A 227-nucleotide genomic window follows, 5' to 3' on the forward strand; every position below is an offset into this window, starting at 1 on the left:
GGGGAGGGATGCGGGGTGGTGATGGGGTGTTACAGCATGCAGAAGAAATAAAGTGCAAGACTCTGGCTTAGCTCGTGCTGCTTTTTCCTCTGCAACCTGGAATCACCTTGTCTCGAGAGAGGTGAGTGTAATGGGCAATGTGTTCCTTTAAAGGATGAKCTGATGTAGTCAGTATAGCCATGCTGGAGATGGCTTCTCGTAGGGGTTGGCTGTTGCTTCTAGGAGCT

The sequence above is a fragment of the Rhea americana genome, unplaced genomic scaffold (assembly GCF_003343005.1).
Source record: "Rhea americana isolate MKP2758 unplaced genomic scaffold, rheAme1 scaffold_24, whole genome shotgun sequence".
Taxonomy (NCBI): Eukaryota; Metazoa; Chordata; class Aves; order Rheiformes; family Rheidae; genus Rhea; species Rhea americana.